At 40.3% G+C, this 21,497-nt stretch overlaps 1 protein-coding gene across 1 annotated transcript in view; it reads right to left on the bottom strand.

Annotated features, from left to right (window-relative positions):
- mgl (megalin) overlaps positions 1–21,497 on the bottom strand; it is a 162,156-nt gene that overhangs the window by 106,022 nt on the left and 34,637 nt on the right. The window lies entirely within an intron of this gene.

Genomic DNA, 21,497 nt, shown 5'->3' with positions numbered 1-21,497 from the left:
TAACTGCTGACGCTTCAGGTGCAGGCATTCAGTATTTTCAGTAGTTAGTCAATCAACGCTTGGTATAGCATTAAATGTTGTTGTTGTTCTTGCTATTATTCCCTTGGGCCATTTGAAAGCGTTGATTGACGCTGCCAAATGGACATGTCCGATAGAATTTATCCTACTCCACCGGACCCTTCTTACACGGTGGCCTGCTTTTCAGCTTTTCAGCTTTTCGACTATGACTTTTCAATTTTCGTATTGTTGAGTAAGTGTTATGTTTCCTTCTTTCCATTTCTTTTTTTTCTTTAACTGACTGTCAGCCAAACTGCCTGCCAGCCTGCCGGCCTGCCTGTTCCCTCAATGCTAGCTGCATTTTCATTTGATTTTCGATGCTGGCTCCCACACACATACACACATACACATACACACACGCGCGCGTGCACACTTCTTTGATTTTAATTGTATTTCCATATCAGGGGCGGGGCTTGCAGAACGGCGAGTCACTGACATTCGACTTCGATAATTCAATTGTAGAGCCCCGCCACTGGCTTCCATTAAAGCTGTCAGCGAAGTCTGTTAGGCAACTATGCGGAATAGGGTGTGGGTGCAGGGACAGCAGCAGGGAGAGCGGTTGAGGGCGTGTAACATTGAATGCCGATTCAATTTTTAAGGTGCCATCAAATAATTGAGTTACGCATTCGCGTTTTAAAATGCCCAACTTTTTGATGTCATCGTAGGTCGACGTAGGCAATTTCAATAGCATACCCCAAAAAATTTTCGCAGCCATGTAAAAGTCAGCCATCAATTTGATTGGCGACCACTCGGGCTGAAATGCAAATTAGCCCATTGATTTTCAGCAGAACGCAAAAAAAATCAAAGAAAAAGAGAAAAACGTTGCATTTTACGCAAGTTTTATGAAAGCCGGCGAACATTTTTAATAAATTAGCATCTCTTAAATGCGTTTCCTTTGTGCCAGCCCTCCTCGGGGCGCTAATAAAATATAAATTTCGAAAATTTAAATGCATATTGTGATGTGCCCAAAGCAATTTTAACATGTTACAGTTTCAAACCCAGCATGAACTCTTTCTCCCTCCCTCTCGCACGCTCTGTGTCTGCGTGCAGTTAAGTTGGCAATTTGTAAATTAATAAACTTTGATTCGAATATTTGTGCATAAACACAAATAAAGTGGTCAACTGGCGCAACGAGCCAGCCTAAATACTAGCGATGGACAGTGAGCGGTGGGCGGGGTGGGGGTGGGGCGTTGCGTTCCATGTGTGGCTATGGAACAAAAGCAAAACATTCATTTGACCCCAAATAAAGCAGACTGGCTAAATAATAATAACAAGAACAGCAACCAGCAAACAACGATAATGTCAATTATTATTAACACGAAAAGCGCAAACACAGCCCACACACAGCCCACACACACACACACACACACACACACACACACACACACACACACACACTTCAGCACACTTGCAATGAGTGTGCGGCTAAACAAAACGCATAGGGAACAATAAGTGGCCACTTTCATGAGTTGGCCTATGTGAAATCGAAATTAGTATTTCATTAAAAATGGAGCGGAAAAAGCAAAGCAAGCCAGCTCTAAATTGAACCGATTCGGGTGCAAAATTCGAACTGGTTCTTTACCACGAGCCGTATACGAAATCAAATTTAGTTGCCCACATAACAGCCGAAACGAAACATCAGTAGAAAGATCCGTAGAATTCTTTACTTAAAAACATATCAAACACCTAACCTGGGCTAAAGTATGTGTATCGCGTTTACCCAGCGAACCTTAAGGCAGGGTGCAGGTTCAAATCACTAAACAAGCCCTTCAAGCAAGCCCATTTTGTTGATTTTTCTCTTTTATAGTTCGCAGCCCTTCAAGCCCATTCAAAGCAAAAAGTAAGAGCAAAGTATGAATCTTGGTCATGTTCTTCAATTCCGAAAACATCTAAAGACATGAATATTTGGAATATCATACTTACGCAGTAAATCTAAAGGTTGCTGGTTCAAATTGTTACTGTATTGTATTGTTTATTTTCTTTCTTTGTTTTTTGTTTCGCAATCCTTCAAGCAAGCCCATGCAAAAATGTAAAAAAATGCAAAAGGTCATCTCGTCATCTTCTTCAGTTATTAAAACAGCTAACGACTTCAGTGAAGGATCATGTAAAACGAACGCCAATCAGAATTTATATCAAATTCGCATTGATCGATTGGCAATAGTCAAATAATTGTCTCTGTAAATATTTGTATACAGTACTCTGGCACACGTACAGCTGCTGGCCAGACAAATAGAGTCTCAAAACAGACTGACTGACACACAGACAGACAGACAGACAGACTGAACGACGTGTCGCGACGGACAATTTGACGGGTCACAATTGCAATTCAAATTTCCCAGCCATGCCCCAATGTCATGCACCAGCTATTTCGTGGTCAATGGCGTTGAGCAGCCCAAAACGCTGGACCAATTGCAATTGCAACAACAATAAGGCCAATCGAAATTGCAACAACAACAACGAGAGCAACGGCAACAATAAATACTGAGCGACAGTTTGTGACCGACGCCAACTAAAAATGTTAAAAGCTGTTCGCAAAATCGAAAAACCTTTTACTGTTTTTTTTTTATTTTAAATTGTATTTCTTTGTAAAATGTTGTTTTCAGTTCGTTTATATAATTTAGAATAGAATTCGGGGCTTTACGCATTCCAAGCGGAATGCCGGGCCGCTGTTCAGCTCATTTAGTTAGCCTAATTAATAGGCCTTTTACAATATATGTATTCGTGTACGAAATATATTTCTTTGCAGCTGTCACACACAGCTTTCCCGCCGCCGCCACCTGCCTGCCGGTCCGCGTCTGATAAACGAGATGCGATTTGCGATTTGATTTTATTTCGTTGGTAGATTTGCGGCCAGCAGATGCAGTTGTGTTTAATTAAAATACCACTGCTGACAGTTAACGGGGGCAATTGGCGGTGGGCAATGGGCGGTGGGCAATGGACGGTGGGCGGTTGGCGTGGGCATGGTCATGACCAAAGCCCTGCGCTCGGTCACACTCGCAGTCACAGTCAGTTGGTCAGGCAGTCAATCAGAGAGAAAACTAAAATACCCTCCACAGGCGGACAATCGGTTTGGTCAAAAATGATTACGCATACGCCATGTTGTACATTGCAGCTGTTGCCGTTCATGTTGCTGTTATTGCTGTTGTTGCTTTTGTAGGTCTCGTTGCTTGTTGTTCGCTAATTGAATATTTATGCTGCGTAATTGTTGTTATTGTTTTGGGCAGCCTTCATGGTTACACTAAATACTAAAGTCTGTTCAGAATATTGCTTTAGCTCTCACTCTCAGTCTCTCACAGACTCTCTAATCTCTCCCTCTGCCTTCTCCCAGCTTGAATGTGCCTAATGAAAAGGGTTCGTTTCTGCATGCCATATAGAATATTCCTTGATTGATCAAGCATCGATTTTATGCGCATAGCTCAATAAAGTAAGAACATACCATATGCTGATACAGTCAGTCATCTTTATGGCGAACTTAAGGCGGTTGGAAAAATGCGAATAGCTTTTATTTATATTAAATAAAGTCAGTTAAAGTTAAGTTCAACAAAGTTGGCAATTCGTATAGTTTACAGCTTTTGGCCAAAGCACTTGACGTCTAATCACAAGGTAGGTTAAAAAGGTCACAATAGGCATCGGAATCAGACCTTTGGAATCTTCATCAATGTCAGCATATAATTTTTCACAGCTGAAAAATTATCAAACAGATGCCGCTGCGGGGTAAGGCTTGAGAAATGATGGCGGAAGCAGCAACAGCACGGTCCGTTCCCAGTTGACATTTCGGGAGTGTGAAAAGTGAAAAGTGAAAAGTGAGCAGACATCATTAAAATGTTTAAGGAGCAGCCCATATCGGTTTGCTGTTGCATAAGTACACACAGGCCCGGCACCCTGGCCAGCCCTTTAAGGAGCCAAAATTAAATTTCATTTGCGTTAAAAAGCCATTTTTAATTTGTTTCTCTTTTTTTCTGTCTAGCTTTCTCGCTCTCTCTCACACACTCTTTCTCTCTCTCTGCCATTTCTTTCATTTTCTCTGTGTGTGTGTGTGTGTGTGTGAGTGTGTGTATATTGTGTATTTCGGCGTCGGTGCTTTTTTCTATACCGTAGTCGGATTCGGAGTCATTAAGTCAGCTTTGTTACGCCTCAATGCCTGCGGCATAGCAGACAGAAGCCACCTACCCCTAACCCACCTACCCCTAACCTGCCCGCATGCAGCTATACCTTGTCGCCCCCCCTCCCTTCGCCCTCTCACAACACCACACTCTTGCATAGAAATTTACGTTTGTGTTTTTTAAAGTTGCGCGGGCGGCAACAATTAAATAAAAACTGAGCCACAGCAATTTAAGTGAAATTCTCGTGCTTCCACATTTCTATCTCTTTCACAATTTTCTTTTCGTTTTTTTTTTTTTTATTTTCTTTTATTTTCGATCACTGGGCCATAATGGAGCAAAATAATTTGGCAACAAAGCGGCCAGTTGCAAAAGAAAAGCAACAAAATGAACGAACAACTCATAATTGCGCGCTAAACGCCATTGGACATTTTTGTGTGTGCTCTGGACCTTAATGAGGAGTCGGCATCCAGCTGGTCAGCAGCTGCAGCTGCCACGGCCATAAAAATCTCTGCAGTAGCAACAACAAATGTCACTTCACAGAAAAAAATAGTACAAAAAAAAAAAAAAAGTTAATTTATAAGTGTTTTTCAGCAACAAAAATTGGTAGTTTGTTAAAGTAACTGTGGGCAGGCAGGGAATGCCTTTTAAAAGCGCAACATAAAAACATGTAAGAGCGCTCCAGTCGGGTGTGGCCAACCTGGAGATACCTCGTATAATGCCTTAGATGCCTGAGCATGCGCTCGAATTTCCTTTTATATCTGCATGCACAAGTAGACTATGGCAAATGTATTCTTGGGTAACTTTGATCATAATTTTCCGATCTTGTTGAAATCAGCGCTTAAATATATGTTATAATATATTTCTTTTATGCGTTAATGCACAAGTAGACTATGGCAAATGTATTCCTGAGTAGCTTTGATCTTTATATTCCGATCTGGATGGAATCAAGTCATAAATATGGCATCTTTATGTGTTAATATACCAACAATTGCTTAGGGGGAGTGGAGGGTAGCTCCCTATATCTACTGAAAAAGAAAAATTTTTTTTTGAGAAATGCTTAAAGACAGTATTAAAATCGATATTTATCGATATTATGAAAGAAGTTCGTTATCCAAACAAAATAAGAAAAGCTTGTTTTGCATATTATATATATGTTTAACTTTATTGATTTTACATTTCAAGACGCAACGTCTTTTAATCTCTGAGGTGGTCTACAGATGGAAGACACGACTAGGTCAATCTCGATCCTCATGCTGATCAAAAATATATTTACTTTAAGTTGTCGGAGATGCTACTATCTGCCTGTTACACACATTTGCACAAGACCTTACGACCCCTTTTAAGCCAATTTTAATGGGTGTAAAAACAAGTCGAGAGTTTTGCGCTATTTGCACAGGTCTTATTGCCAAATCTCTTTTAATTTTCTGTTGATTATAATCAACAAAAATTAAAAAAAAATATTTTAATCATAATAAAACTTGCAAACGTATTTATTTAATTATATTTAATTGTTTTTGTTAAGAGGCAAATCAAAATTTTCATTAAAGTTTCGTTAAGAAAATTTAACAAACCAAACATGATATAGATATATGTTCCTATATCATGACACATATTTTCTTCAGATTATATAAGGATTAAGGTCAGAACGGAAAAAACTTGGCTTATTTATTTGAAATTAATTTACCAACACCTCCAAAGAAAGTATCGAAATAAATTACGACTTTTCTTTATTAATTTCTTTAGAGCACTTTTGAAATGTGGAATCCATTGAAATACATTTTTACTGCATCAAGTTTTGCTCATAACTCAGCGCCAAGCAATTCTCTGCCTTGCCTGTAGAGTTGCGTTTGAAATTGAATGAGGACAATGAGGACTTGACAATTGCAGCGCATTAAAATTCTATCAAATATGCAGATGCTCCACAAAAGTGCGACACTTAAGAGAGGGCAAAAATAGAATATGAAATACTTTAAGCGAATGGGCAAAGTGTTATTTAGCCCGAAAGATTTTTGTGGTTTATTTAAACAACAATAACTATAAAGTTAAATAAATGTAGTAACTAGTTTGATATAGTTAGCACATTGAGCTTTTAGCTAACGTTAAACGCTTGCATAAGCCCTGCACATCAGCTTACAATTTTTATGAGCAGCCGGAAAATTCGTTCAACATGAATGCAAGTAATTAAAAACTTTTGTGGAAAATTCAATTTTCGTTTTTTTTACCCCTTCTACGTGTACCCTCTTTTCAAAGTGACACTGAGAAGATGAAAAAAAAAGTCAAGTAAGAGGTGCCGGAAATGGAGCTGAAGCTGGAGCCGGAGGTGCAACTGGAGCTGTAGCTGCAGCTGGAACTGAAGCTAAGCCTTTGGCAGCTTACAGCTAACTGACAGGCTCTCATCTGCCAGAAATTATGAGCTTGTGTCAACAGCAGCAAAAGCAACAACAAGAGGAACAACAACGATTAGAGAAAGAACAAGCATACAGTCGTATATAGATATATATATTCTGAGAGAAAGAGAGAGAGAGAGAGAGAGAGAGAGAGAGTATTACTTGTGCATTGTTTTCGTCTCGGCTGTCAACTCTACGCACAAGGGTTGTCGCACTTTGCGCATTTGAAAGTAAATAACGTTTGCAGACAGCAGAAAATAGATGAAATAGCCATAGTGCAATAAACCCTTCAAAATATCCCTAACTATATGCCATATATGTGCATGGAATGCAATTAAATGGGCTTTCGAGTAAATTCCATAAAACAAATATTGTAAATTGCATTGTCGAACAATGCCTACACCTTCGCTCGCTCGGAATGTCCAATTGGCCAAATCTATAATTGGTCCCTCAGACAGATGCTGAACTTAAGCAGCTTTTGAGTCTCAGATTTGTTTGCCCACCAGCCTGTGTAGAGAGGCTGCAGCCAACAAAACCGGTAAGCCGCAAAGACGTAATATGCATATACATATATATGAATATATATAAATACATTAATGTATGTTAGCTTGAATGCTGACAGCAGCAGCAGCAGCAGGCAGCAGGCAGCTGGTGGTTAACTGGGCCAGTGGCATCTCACCGAATGGCATTCATCGTCTCGCCAAATCAAATGGCATTCAGTTAAATGTAGGGTATGTGCGCACAGCATTTAAATTGCAATTAACTTAAGCTGTTCACTGGTTGTTTCCTCATTTTTCTTAATGATTTTGACTATGCTCGTATCTAGAAAATGAAATATACTTGAACTGTATATACTTATTCTAGAAGCTACATGTCAAATCTGATGAGTCTAGCCCTCAAAACTAAAGAGATTTGCTCACAAGCAGGATTTCCATATCGATTTTCACCAATTGCTTAGATATGCGGCATGTTATCTATTATCGCAAGTAAACTCGTACTGCGCGGGAACGGGAAGGATCTACTTAGAGGTTCTGAGATCCTTGCGTTCATACATACGGACGGACGAACGGACAGACAGGCGGACTTGGCTAGATTGACTCGTCTATTAATGGTGACCCAAAATATATAAGCTCTATAGGGTCGGAGATGTCTCCTCCTGTTACATACTTTTGCACAAAATCATTATACCCATTTCCAATTTTGAATGTGTTGAGGGTATAAGAAGGTGACTGGCTTGGCATATACTTATATTAGGCGCCGCTATACACAATATTTCGTTAAATTGTGTCCATCATTAATAATATTTAGGCAGCGCTTTCTTAAATCCTTCTTAAATTTCGAGTAGTCCTCCCTGACGTTCGCTGCTTTCTCTATCTGTATTTGTGTGCGCGTGTGTCTGTGCTGGCTTTGACTCCTTTGACAAATTTCGTATTGATATGACAACACCTCTCGCCTAAAGCTAATAGGGAGGGGGCACGCCCCTCCCTTACCACAGGACTGGTTGACAACTCCTGACATGCTGCACAGTGCAGGGCCAAAGTGCGATAACATTCAGCAGGCGCCGACCTGCTAATTCAATATTCCATTGAAGACTTTTTTCTACCCCGAAACCCCAATTGAATATAGTGCAAATAGGGTATAAGAGCTTTGTGCAAATGTCTGTAACAGGAAGAGGGAAGCATTTTTCAGACTGTATATTCTTGATCAGTTCAATGAGCTAAGGCGAAATATTGAAATATATACATATAATATTTACGTGTGTCTATCAATTTTCCTTTTCAACAACTCCATTATGTCGATAAATATCGATTTTGACTCCTAGTTTTTTGGGCTAAGAACGAAGAATTAAGCCCACATTAGGTATATTTTGTTTTTTTGATACCTTCCCCTATTCTTGGCAAAAATTTTAAGACCAATAGCAAGTACAGCCGTGATCTATGCCCCGAATATGTCATAATGATCGGACTGTAAATACCGAAGTTATTTCAGAACGCATTTCCGATAAGGTGATTGTAATAAAAACGAGGCACAATGCAGTGCGCAAAAAACGTTATGTATGCCTTAAAGGAAGCCAGATTGTTTGTAAGGGCAACTCGGTGCTGGGGTCAGGGTATCTGCCAGTCGTACATTCTCAACCAGCGCGCGATTTGCTTGTGTGCAAATTGGAATGGTGAATGCAGATAGCTTGTGCAAATGAATAAATGCAATGCCAAAGCGAAAGCCAAAGCCGAAGCCGAAGCCGAAATGCACTCACCAACTGCTGCCATAAATTAAAGGCCAACTTAATTATAAGCATTTAATGCTCTTCCTGTGTGCTATAAAAAATTCGACTAAATATATAAATTTGCGAATTTACTTTGGCTGTTGCAGCATCATGGCGTTTGTCCATGTAAATTCGACTACACACACACACACACACACACACGCACACGCATAAGGGGTACTCGTGAAAAAAATCACGGCTCAACTGGCCGACGTCGCCATTTTGTTGTTTTATAGCCATTTTTTGTTCCTTGCTTTTCCGCTTTGCACAAAGCGAGGACTGTGAAAATTTGGCAAAATGCAGGAATTTGCACATTTCAGCGAGAAAATTGTGCGATTCAATTAATTTGCTTGACGCTGTATTCTGCTTGATAAATAAATGCATTATGGGCGCCAAATGAAATGGCATAAATTAAATGCAACGAAAAACAATGCCACAGCCCGACCAAGGCGCGAGGGGGTGAGGAGGCGTGCAAGAATGCCACAGGTGCGCGGCACATGCAAATTGCAATTGGCCAGCTATTGAATGTTGTTCCACAAAACGGAATCGCTAATTAGAATTGTTGCTAAATTGTTGTCGCATCACCGAAAATTGCTTGCGCATTTTTTGTGGCAAAAAATTGACAAAAATAAAAACAAACTGATGCATTTTTCTGGGCCATTTTCTGTTCAGTTTTTCATTTGAATAAATAAAATACTAACAAGCGGGCAAAACAAAGTTGCATAATACAAAAGGTGAACTGAAAGATTAACAATGAGGCGCGGGCGGGCGGACGGGCGGACGGACGATTGGCCCGGGGGCTAGCAAAATCGATTTAATGCCGTTTTGTTCAGATATTTGCTCAGCCAAAGGGAATATTTTAAGGCTTTATGCCGCTGAGCAGCAGCAGCATGCGGCATGCGGCATGCAGCATGCGGCATGCGGCATGCGGCTTATGGCATTGGAATTGTGCGGCAATTCTATTGTATTAAAAATGGCAACAAAGTGAAGCAGCGGCAAATAATGGTGATATGAGAGAAAAGCCGCTTTAAACCCAGTCAAAAAGCAACCATAATAATATTTTATTAACTCAAGCTCAAGGCAAAAAGCACAAGTAAGTGCGCTGCAGTTAAGTGTGCCGGACGGTGCGATACCCTGTAGTGTAGTCTCTAGCTGTTGGCCCATATATGTTCAATATTCATTTTGTGCAATAGTTAAGTTATAACCGACTGCGCGCTACTCTATTTAAATTATAGATCGAAAATAAATTTAGCTTATTATTGAGTCTGGTCGACCTTTTGAGTAGGAAGCTAAAGGCAAAGAGCATAAGTGCGCTTCAGATGCGCTCGACGGCACGATACCCTGTACTCAGCGCCAAGCTGCCCTAACAATTATTCAAGCTATCCTTTATGCAAAAGCTAAAGGTCAGTCACTCCAGCTATAACCGACTGCGTGCTACTCTATTTTAAATGAATCAGTCAGTCTGGAACATGGCCGCACTCTTGTGTAGAAAGCTTCGGAAAACTACTTCATCATAATCAATCGTTCTTTTATGCATCTATTTTCTTTTTATTAATCGAAAATAAATATTCATTATTATGGAGTCTGGAAAATGGTCGAACTTCTTAGTAGAAAGCATCGAAAAACTGCTTAATCAAATCTGCAGACCTCAGCTCGAAAACTGTGGCTATAAGCTAGGGTATGTATATACATGCATATACATATTCATATATATATATATATATGTGTGTATAAGGCAAAACGGATTATTTTTGGGAGAAGATAACATAAATCCTTTATTCAAGCGTCTTCAAAAGTGAATTAAATAATTATATAATTAAATTGATGCCTGCCAATGTTCACTTTTTGTAAACTCGTTTTGCAATTATATAAAAAATACATACAAATTTAATTAATATATATATATATATATATTTTTTATGGACATATTTCCATAGTGTCATCGATAGTTTTGCAGACAAGGTTTGAAGCATACTTAATTACATTTTTTTCGAAATTCTCATTACGAACGTATTCATTTCAGTTTGACAACGAATACGAGTCATTAAGTTTAACAAATTGATATATTTATATAGGCAGCATAAATATGCACATGAGTCCGTCACACACGCGCACACACACACACACGCACGCGCAGACACACACACACACACACACACACACAGCACAGCACAGATTCCTCTTACGTTGCGTATACCTGGAGCTAAAGTTTTTTAGCCCAGATTTTAGACATAGCATATTGTCTGCTTGTCACTAAAAAAACAGCGCGAATCAAAAAAGGTATTTTCTTTTATTTGTATTAGTAGTTGTCGATCGATTCGGTATATGGGCAACAGTTTTTCCATTTGCCATTGTGAGCCCTAATCAAAAGCTCGACAATGACGTTGCTCGCAGCCGATGTCTCGTTAGAAATACTAGGTATGCGTGTGTGAGTGTGTGGGTGTGTGCGTGTGTGTGTAATTAATTATTTAACAAACAATTAACTGTTACTCAGAGATAGCGACAGGCAGTGGAAAGCACAGTTAGAATGCAATATGTAAACGCAAATTACGTATACGCCGCATTAAACGTGCCCAGCAAATAAAGTATAAACCGACATTGAGAAACATCTCCACAGCTCCAAGCCCCTCATCAGCACCAACCCCCACCCATTACTGTATCGCCATAATTGTGTGTCACATGACAGTTTTATCAACTGCGCTCAAGGTAATTACCAGTTGGAGAAAAAAAAGGCATTCAACTACCCCGCACAGCAACAGCCGAGTCCATGGAATGTGATTTTGCATTGAACACATGACATGTCTCCTATAACCATACATCTACGTATATAACTATATATATACCCATATATATATATAAATATATATATAGGTAGGTAAGCTAAGCATTTACAATGCATTAGCAGGAAATCGTTTTGTCTATGATAAACAATTGTAGAAACAATAAATACATAAGAACTTTGATTAAAATACAGCTCGCATTTATAAGCTGTGGCATATATCAAATTTCGCTTGTACATATCGAATGGGCCGCATCCATTTTTACCATCAACAACATTGATAAGGAATGAGTAAGAGTTGCGTTTTTCGTTGCGTATACGTAACGTAATCCACAGCTTAATAAAAGTGTAACAATCATCAAAGGAAAACCTTAGTTTGCCCCAAAAGACGCGTAACAATGAGAATATTTAATTTACTTTATATACCCTACTCTCACTTACAGGGTATATAAACGAGCTGACGCATGTTGGCGCTCAAGAAGAGATAAACAGCGAGCTGTCTGCCTAATGAAATTGCCTAGATGTGTGCTTATAAAGTATGCAAATCCCAGTTGATATCCAAGTGCGTGTTTAAAAATGGGTAAAACGGGTTTAACGGCTGTGTGCAAATGTATTATAAAAGAGGGGCAGCAGGAGATTTGTCTGACTCCGCAAAGTATATACATATATATAAATGCCCTTACAGCACGAGGGGTTGAGTCGATGGAGTCCGCTTGTCTGTCTATATCAGAGCTTGTCTTTATTTTAATATATTTTTTTAGCGTTTTTTTTATAACTTCACATCTTAAAAATCTTCCAATTAAAGTTAAGTGATGTGTTTTTCTTCTTGTTTCAGAGCTCTTTGCCCCTTGCCAATAGACCTCTGGCGCCCACAAGGGCTGATCATATTATCGCGTCGATCTCGGGAACTATAAAAGCCAAAGGCTTCACGTGCAGAGTTTATTTGAAATAATCGACAATTCTCTGCGTTTTTACACAATCGATAAATATCGATTGACAGCTAGAAAGTTTAGACTTGGCATTCACGTTTTTCATTAAATCGATAAATATCGAACAGGTTTTTTTGAAGCTAGAAAGCCCAGACTTTGCATATTTCAAATAATCAACAATACGCTGAGTTTACACGTAATTGATAAATGTCGACTAACAGATTAGATTTTTTCGAAGTTGGAAAGTTCAGACTTGGCATCTTCTCGTTAAACATAGACTGATCAAGTAATTTTTCTAAGGTAAAGCTTTGCGCTTTCGCATAGTATATATACATTTGGATGTCAACACGACATAGGCTACAGGATATCCATTAGTCGTGCAATACCATTAGTCAAGCACTCGTAATATAATTTTTTTTTATTTTGCACAGCTTGACATTTGACATGAATATAATAGTTTTTTAGCTCGAACACAATACTCGCACATATACAATGTTAACAGAGTCTGAAGTGGTTTTAATGGCAAGACTTTAGCCAGTGAACTGAGCTTAGTTCTGGTCTGTGGCATTGGCAAATCAGGCATTTTACATTTTACATTTTACATTTGACATTGTATATTTCGTTTTGCCAGCTTTCTATAATTAAAATATTATCGAATCGATCTCGCATTCCATTGTAATAAAACACAAGCTTTTTCGAAATTCAAATTCAAAGTGCAATCAAGGTGCATTCAGTAGATATTATATTGATTTATTTGCACCTTTGCACACGCGCGTCTCTCAATGCATTTGTATGTAATAAAAAATATATATTGCTTTAACAGTAATCAAAGTGCAACAACATTTATTTCGAAATGAAATGCAGGTTCTTTCGAGCTAAATGCAATGCAGTACAAAAACAAAAAACAAAAAAAAAATCCAATTGTGCACAACTCAATATAAATTCATTATGAAGGTCACTAAAAAATATCTGAAAGCTAACGTAAATAAAATGCTTCAACAGAATCATCTAAATAAGCCTTTCGAATAACACATTTATTTACAAAGTAAAAAAATAAACTTAAATACTAACAATATTTTTGTTTGGTTCTGGAATTGGACTCTCGATGGATAGTTCAATGCAATCTGATGTGTTGTGTACAAAAAATGATTTAATACTGTGAATAAATAAGTCCTCTTAAAGCGAAACAAAATATGCGCGCTTGTAAAAAGGAAAAAGACATAAAGCTATTGGCAAGAATGCAAATCGGATTGGAACCAAACACGTTTGAACCAGGACTTTCACTCTTTTATTTACCTCAAATCAAACCTTAAACGGGATGAGTTGGCTAAGCCTGTATCGATTCCTTCTCTTATTTGACACAAAACAATATTTTATTGCTAACTGCTTCAATTTCTAGTTAGTTCTAGTTAATAGTTTCTGTATAAGAGATAATCGCATTAGTGTCAGCTAATCCAATACCAGTCCAGCCAGGTGAAACAAACCAGAATCTACGCCAAGTATCAAGCAACGAGCTCCTTAGGGAACCACTTCCACAAGGCTTAAGTAAAGTTTTTCAGCTACCATTTCATGGAGGTAAAGCCTTGCAGTTTTATCATCGAAGCTCAGCATTTTGTTACTGTCATAAGTTACATATATACACGATGACCTCAAATTCCGCTGGCATAACGCATTGGCCCTTTAATTTTTGCACAGACTTACCAATAAAATTAGTATTGGTTAATTTGGTGGGACCGTTGCGGAGGTGCGCCGGTCCTGTCTCTACAGGAGGTTACACTATGTACAGGATGTCAGATATGGAAGACAAGAGCCGATACGAGTTTGGCAACTGTGCAAACTGCAGCTTGGATCAACCTGGCAACTTTGAGGGCTGCCGGACCTAGCCGAAATATGTTAAGCACAATCAGCCAAAATGCTTCTACCCATTAATTGGTGGAAAGCCAATTGACAGACAACAGCCCTATCCTGAACCCGTCATGAGCACGTCTCTCAAGGTAGGCCCAATTAAACCTGAAGCACAGGCTCTGAATAAGTCCATCAGGACATTTGCAAATATCCAGAAGCAAATGCTCAAAAATGAACGACCAAATGTGGAATCCGCCAAGCGTTACCCCCAAAATTAAGACCCCTTGCAATATACATATATACCACAAAGAGGCTTAAAGTTGCGTGCGTGAAACGGAGCTGACAAACTGACAATCAGCACAATGCTGCCCCATAGCTACCGGCTACAGGGTATCTCCAAATCGAGTGCTACCCAGCATTCCTACAGCATTCGTACTTGTTTTCTCTTGGTGCGTGCGAGTGTGTGCGCGTGCGTGTGTGTGTGTGTGTGTGTGTGTGTGTGTGTGTAGCACTGGCGGTGCACATGCACTGTGATTATTGTTGTTTTGTTGTTGTTGTTGTTGGTTGGCGGCTGTCGCAGCTTAAAGCGGTGATCGCCGGTGCCAGGCACCGAATGCTGAACGAGAAGCAAAAAACAACAATAACAGAAAGAGAAAAAAACGAAAAACAGCAATAACAACAATAAATACACATACACAACGCGCGCACACAAAGAGGCAATAAAGAAACGCCGACAACAACAACGAGAAAATATTGTTTATAGCAAGCGAACAGCAACAACGGCAGCAACAACAACAACAACAACAACAACAACAACAATGAAACGATATACAGCAAGAAAATACCTTGCCGATCAAACGAGCAGCTACACCCCGAGACAACGAAAGGGAACGAAGGAAAACAGAGAGAGACAGCGTACGCGAGAGAGAGAGAAGGCGGGAGAGCGAGACGTGTCAGAGGGAAACATGTGACCGAGCCAATGCTGTGGTTGAGACAAAACGACAAATCGACAGACGGACCAGTCGACCTATGGATGTTATTACCGGCATCGCACGCCTTCCGAGCAGCCAACCCCCTGCTACCTTCCCCCTTAACCCAACGCCAAAAGCACATCATCAACGAACCGAATCGTTGCTACAAACAGCGACTAACGATACGCAACGCAAATGGAGACGAAACAAACAAACAAACAGCAGCAGCAACAACAACAACAACAATAATAACAATAACAACCGGCCGGCTAGCCTCAGCCAAGCATTGGGCGTCGGGTGTAGGGGCAACGATTTGCGTGGGGGGACAGGCGGCAGGTAAGCCAGCCAGCCAGCCAGCCAGCCAAGCGCAAAGCTCAACGTCGCTGCTGACGTTAACAGTGATGTCAACAGCGACTATGACTGTGACTTCGACTGCGGCTGCAGCAGCAACAGCAGCGCTGCCCCAAAGTGAGCGGCATGTGGATGCTAACTTGTTATGTGTGTGTGTGTGAGTGTGTGTGTGTGCGTGGAACTTGCTACAAGTTGCTGTTGGAAATGCAGTTAAAACTGGTTACGGCCGCCTCGTCGCACTGTAATTTGCGACGCTGTTGACACAGGTAATCTAATAGCCAAAGCTACTCAGCCTCTGCCTCAGACTCTGACTCTTAGCCAGGCGCGCGCTGTTATTGCTGTTGTTGTTGTTATCACTTACCACTGCCAAGTTTTAGTTGCATTTGCAGTTTCACTCGGACCACGCAATTGTATTGTTTTATTTCTCATTGATTCTTTTCTTTTTTGTTTCTTCTGTTAAGAGAATTCAGCACTTAACATTGCACTGTTATTACAGTTTTGTTTAACATTATTCTGAGAACATCAAAATGTTATTAGCATGAGGGCAGCATAATTCGAACTAATTCAGTTTGAGAACCTGGCTTGACACATCTACTGCCCCGATTTCAGTACAGAACTGTTGGGCAACTGTCTTGGTGTAAAATCGCTTCATACTGATGACTAAATTGCAAAACTCAAAGAAAAGAGCATGTCATTGACGGTTTGAACCAGCGGTTTTGAACTATGTTACGTATACGATGAGTGTGTCCACCTTGAGCACACAGCGCTCTTCGAGCATTTACCTTTGTTTGGCTGCAAAATGTAGCTGCCACTTGCAGCATCCTCAAAAGTTTTGACAGCTGTGCTCCCAACAGCTGGTTGCATGTGCCTCTGTCTCCCTGGATGCCACTTATAATTTTGCCCATTCGCTTCACTTCATCTTTAAGAACTACTGTGACCATGGGCTCAACATGAGACGTGAACGCTGCCGCCTGCGTCCCTATGGGTGTGTGTGTGTCTGTGTGTGTGTGTATGAGTAGCATGCAACCGCAGCGAAAGCTGCGCTCAAAGCTCTCATAAAAGTTGTTGGCTCGGTCAAAGTATTACCAAAGTTATTTGCCCGCAACGGGCGAGCGGCTGCAACAGCAACAACTACAGAAGGCAACACACGCACACATACGCAGAAGCACACACGCAAGCACACATACACAGACTGCAATTAACTTTGCGGTCACCAGCCGGAGCAACCCACAGCCACCCACTGGCCGTTGCCTTTGTGTCTCTGCGTTTGTGTTTGTGATAAAGAAGAAGCAGTAAAAGTAGCAGCAATGGCGTCGGCTTCTACTGCTGCTGCTGCTGCTGCGGTTGTTTCTGCAATTGCAATTGCTGCTGCTGCTGCTGCTGCTGGCATCGACAGCGACGTGGATTAAAGGCCAAACGACAACCAGAAGAGCATTCAAGTAGTACCTGGCACTGAAGAGCATATATGTTTATATGTATACATGCACATATGTTTGAATGTACATTAGGTACTTATGTACATACATAAATACATCTGCATATTCATATATTAAGTGCCCAGCAATTATGTGTGTATGTATGTGTCAACGCTTCCCGCCCACAAATTAGTCTAATTTCCCACATCATCAAAGCGTGTCGAACTTTCTTAAAACTTAAGACTGACTAAATAACTGGCTGACTGAATGAATGATTGACTTACGGACTGACTGACTGAATCATTGAATGACTGAATTACTGACTGACTGACTGAATGAATGATTGACTTACGAACTGAACGACTGAATCATTTAATGACTGACGGAATAAATGATTGACGACTGACGGACTGATTGAATAAATGACTAGCTGTTGAATGAATAAATGATTGACTGACTTACTGACTATCTGAATGAATGATTGACTGGCTGACTAACTGACTGACTAACTTACTAAATGCTTACTAAATGAATGATTGACTGACTAACTGAATTAATAATTGACTGGCTGAATGAATGATTAACTGACTGAATCATTAACTGACTGACTGAACCATTGACTTACTGAATGACTGACAGACTGAATGAATGACTGACTGACTGCTGTCAGAATTAATGATTGATTGACTATCTGAATGAATGAATGATTGAATAATTGCCAATTTTATAACTTATTTTATGCTCAAAAATTATATTATTTTTTTAGTTGAATAAATTGAAATTAGAAAATGAAGAATAAAGAATAAAGAGCTAGTGAAAATTGCACGCGCTGCGACTTTGAGCCGGGCAACGCCGGCAACTAACTGCTAGTACTACAATATAACAAACGCGATTCATGGGAATGGACAATTGTGTCTATCTCGTGAGATGGAACTCGGCACTTGGCTCTTGGCACTCGGCTTGGCCAATACCAACGTGCCTTATGTAAGGCTAAGTAACATGATGACGTCGTCATAAACCGCGGAGGTGAAACAAGTCACAGTTGCAGCTTCAGGTGCTGCCGTTGCCGGGTTGAATGGGTGTCACTCTGTAACTAGCACATTGATATTGATGCGACCCGCAAGATGCAGCAGCAGCAGCACAGAGTCAAATGCTGTGACTGCAGCAGCAGCAGCAGCAGCGGCAGCGGCAGCAGCTGCATTCTCTTAGCCGTCTGTCATATTGAAACTGGAATTTGAATCCGGTTGCGTCAGCCTGTCTGGTTGCCAGCCCGATTGCCGTTTGCCTTTTGTCGTCTGCTCTTCCTCTCCTTCACACTGCTTGGGCAAATTTTTGTTGTATGCTGTTTATTAAATGCCATTAAAGTCATTCCTTCTTTTGCCTTTTGCACTTTGGCGCCAGCCACCCATGCACTGCCATGAGTGCAAGAGCGAGAGCGAGAGAGTGCGAGTGTGAGTGAGGCGGAATGCGTTGTTAGGTCTGTGCAAAGCTCTGCTCAAATGTCAAATGGTACAACAACAACAACACAAGAGGAGCACACAATAATAACAGCATAGAGCGCAATCAGCAAATTGCATTAAATGACTTTGTGTTGCTGTTTGATTGTTGCTGGAGTAGCAGCACCAGCAGCAGCGGCAGCAACAACAACAGCTGGCGGCGGTAGCAGCAGCAGCAGAAAAAAAGAAGGAAAATAAAGCGAAATGCGAAGAGAGAGAAACTGCACATTGACTGGCTGTTTGTCACATGACTGCACTGGACTTGCACTTGGCCAGCGGCGTGAAGAAGGAGAGGGAGGGAGAAGAGCGAAAGAAATAAAGAAAGAGCGACGCTAAGCAGCTGAGCGGAGCGAGCTTTTAATAACTAGATTAGTGATTATGACGGCAATTCAAATCAGGCGCTCACCGCATGACAGTCAGGCGCATCAAAGCTGTGAATGATCAAAGCTGTACATGTGTGCATAGGCATGCACACATACATACATACCGACATACACACGTGCTGTGTTAATATGTGTGTCTGTCTGTCTGTCTGTCGGTTTGTACACATGCCTCTGTTGTAGAGATCCACTTAAAACAATTTGATCAACACTTGTCTCACTAAAGTTCTTTTGCCCCTGACTGGCCATCGAACTGCTGTAGCTAACGACCTACACCATCCGCCCCAGCCCGCCCTTGGGCCAGCATCAAGGGCGCGAACACACAAATCTGTGGCGCACATTAAACGTTTCACTTAATTAAAATCAACGGCAATAGCAACTGCAGCACGACGCCCCTGTAATTCACACAACACACGCACACACACACACACACGCGCGCACACACACACGCACACGCGCGCACACACACACGCACAACAGTATTTCGCCAGCTTGTGTGCCTGGACACTGATAGTCCATATATATATGTGTATGTATGCATGTGTTTGTATGTAGCAAGCACTACTACAGCTACAACTTAACGTTGTCGTCATTTTTTCTGTTCTGTTCTCGCCAAAGACGTGGCGAGCGCTCTCTATGTGAATAATGACTTGAAATTGCGCTTATTAAGACTTCCTGATTCATAATTTCTGGCAACAGGCAACAACGATAACAAAGCAACAACAAAACGAATTATTTAAAGGGAGAGTCCACAACAGCAAACATTACCGAAGCAACAACAACAACTCGCCGCACTTTTCACTTCTCTGTGTGTGCGTCTGTCTGTGTGTACGTGCGTGTGTGTCTTTATGGGCGCTCAGATACGGGTGTTCGGGTTTCATGGCAAGGCTTGCCTCTCTTCATAAAAATATTGTTTCTGTTATAAATTTGAAATAAATCCTTGATTGCAAACCGATCAAGTCTACATATACATCAAAATATATATTAAACTGTTTGTATAGATTGATTGACTGACTGACTGACTGACTGTTTTACGGACTGACAGACTGACTGGCTGCCTAGTCAGACTGACTGATAGATGGATGAGAAGGTAGCTACATTTTTTACTCTTATTAATTTATGTGATTTTGAAAAATTCCACCCGCAAGTCTGGAATATTCGTAAAATACTTTTATTAAAAAAACTATTTTGAGCACCAGCCAATCAGCATTAAAGTCTTTAAGATCTGAGTAAAAACTAATTTGACTTTTCGGAAAATACACCTAGCCTAAATAGAAATTGGGAATTATCGGTATCGGAAGTTGGGAATTATAGTATAGGCGAGAGGTTTTGAAAAGTGCCACCCGCAAGTGTGGAATATTCGTGGAAAGTGTCTATTATGAAATTATTTTGAGCACCAGCCGATCGGTTTTAAAGTCTTTTCTAAAGATAAGATTAAAAATGCATTTAATGTGTTTCACACTTTTCGGAAAATACATAAACCCAGCCCGAATGAAAATTGGCAGTTAATGGTTGTCTGAGAAAAAATTCTAGATGGGCCAAATTAATACGCACAATGCCCCAATTATTAAAAAGAAAAACTAATCCAAATGACTTCAACAACTTTTTGTAAGACTTTACGTTTTGACAGAATGAAAACGTGTTTCAACGATTTGGAAAGTTGGATGTTAAATTTACTTAAAATTCACAGTTTCAGCGCGGAAAATGTGATTTTAAGGTTGTGTTGCATGAAAGTTGAATACTGCGAATTTATTCTTAAAACTTCAGATTAATTAGTAAAATGGAGAATATGTGTAAAATATTTTATGAACATATATCTATCTGGGCTTAGAGAAAATAAAAGCTGCGGTGTAACAAAGCAACTGCCTGCATGCGTACATATTTTAAATTTTTCCGAAGTAATTTTTGTAATTTTATGTATAAATTTTTCTTTTGTGGACAATATGTTGGTTTCGCTTCTTTTCTTTCTTGTGCCCTTGACGTTTGCCATGCGGCTTTCTTTTTCGACTTCCTATCTTTTTTGTCATAACTTTTCGCCCGCAACTAAACTTTGTGCGGCTTAGTTTATCCCACCGCCGGCTTTGAGGCGCCCCCAACTACAACTTTCTCTCACTCTCTCACTCTCTCTCTCTATCTCTGTTATGCGTACTTCTCATATATATATGTGTAAGTGTGTGAAATGTTGGTCATGCTGCGGGCAAATTATGAGTGCAACAAAAGCGCACAGATTCCGAGTGACACGACCACCCAGCAGATCTTTGCAGAAGTGCAGAGTGTTTCCCGGAAAGAGAAAAAAATGTCTTGCCAGTTATACCTCATGTAATCACAATTTTAATTTGAAATGCCAATCTCTGCATGAAATCGTGGAAAACAATTGCTTATTAACTTGTTTTAAAGGCAAGACATGAAGTTGTCGCTGCTAAAGTCAGGTATTTTTCATGAGTCCAAATGCGACGCAGAGACGCAAGCATGTCAATGTGATTATGCGGCACCTCCTGAAATCGTCGCTGCTTAATTCAAA

Source organism: Drosophila montana, unplaced genomic scaffold (assembly GCF_035044405.1).
Source record: "Drosophila montana isolate Dmon_TW-CO22-7 unplaced genomic scaffold, ASM3504440v1 contig_2178_1, whole genome shotgun sequence".
NCBI classification, from domain to species: Eukaryota; Metazoa; Arthropoda; class Insecta; order Diptera; family Drosophilidae; genus Drosophila; species Drosophila montana.
Note: the sequence above shows the minus strand (reverse complement) of the source record. Positions and strands in the feature narration are given on the sequence as shown.